The 1,230-nt window shown below is 35.0% G+C and overlaps 1 long non-coding RNA gene across 3 annotated transcripts in view; it reads right to left on the bottom strand.

Moving 5' to 3' along the window:
- Nucleotides 1-428: 428 nt before the first annotated feature.
- The window catches only part of LOC133660699 (uncharacterized), a 232,861-nt gene continuing 232,059 nt past the window's right edge, over nucleotides 429-1,230 (bottom strand). For all 3 annotated transcript variants that reach the window (XR_009827869.1, XR_009827868.1, XR_009827870.1), the window contains one exon: nucleotides 429-669. This is a non-coding gene — a long non-coding RNA (uncharacterized LOC133660699). The remainder of the gene's footprint in view (nucleotides 670-1,230) is intronic.

Here is a 1,230-nt window from a genome sequence, read left to right as displayed (position 1 = left end):
AGTCTCTAGATATACGATGCGAACAGACTTGCCCGCAGGGCTCTGTCATAAATTATGAAAGCGATAGTACAAAATTACCCTGTCTTTTCTAAAAGTTCGGTCCAAAGTCACAAATCATATGCTGTGTAAATGAAGCTTCCCTGAAAATAAGTACTTTATACTGACAACATACCTTAAGTCCCATATGGTTTAAAATCCCCCTGGGAAAGGATCTTCCAAAAAGTGTTTTTTTGGCTGGTTTTATGGAAATTGTATGTCAGGATTGCTTTAAGACTTTAAGGATTCCATGTCAGCAGAATTAACTTTTTTCAGCATTATTACAAGAAGGAAGCAGTAACATTTATATATGAATAAACAGAATGTAGGTATAAAAAAATACAAACAGGTAATATATGTATAACAAATACAGTTTAATACATATTGTTGCTGTCCATTTAAACCGTTTTTTCTGAATAATAACAGTGTACAGGATGGTATTTTTTTTAAACTGTTTTTAGTCTTTGATAATGTCACAAAATATGACTTGCTGTTGTCCCACATAGTGTCACAGTAAGTACTGCAGTTGTGGTATTGTTCCTTCCTGCACCGTGGATGTTTCAGGTAGAAAATGAAATGGTTGAGCCATAATGTGTCAGCTTAGTAAACATCCTCCAAAGATCTGGTGCGTTTCTGCGGAGAAAGGATACAGCAAGGTTGAGAAAAACAATGTTGTCCCTTTGTTTCATAAGGTAAAAGAACAGCAGTATCAACTGTATCTATTGTGTTATTATAAGAGTTGTGTTGGCACTAGACAGAGCTCCAGTCACCATTGTCAGTTTTACAGTCTTCTCAGCAGCCGACTGTGTCAGACGGTTGTTTACAGACACAAGAGTGTTTCATTCAAAAGCACATTGTATGACAGATTGCCTAAGGTTAGAGGCAGTGAGGTAGACTACGAAAAAAAGGTGTTGTACAGTATATTTTTTTATGTAATTAGCCTTTTAATCTATAATCTCTCCTTTAACCATAATTTTAATGGCCCTGATTTTGTAACTGAACTTTTTTGCACACCCAAGATCCTAGAATAATGTTAATCGTTGAATACTTTCTAAATATAACTGGGTCATGATGTTTTTAGTTGAAAATTAGACAAAACTCCACTATGTAGAACTATATTTGAGTATTTTCCAGCAAGATGAGCATGTGACAGCTCCATGCATAAAATGTCTCTATACGTAAAATGTCATAGTC

Source organism: Entelurus aequoreus, linkage group LG11 (assembly GCF_033978785.1).
Source record: "Entelurus aequoreus isolate RoL-2023_Sb linkage group LG11, RoL_Eaeq_v1.1, whole genome shotgun sequence".
Taxonomy (NCBI): Eukaryota; Metazoa; Chordata; class Actinopteri; order Syngnathiformes; family Syngnathidae; genus Entelurus; species Entelurus aequoreus.
This window is presented reverse-complemented; position numbering and strand designations above follow the sequence as displayed.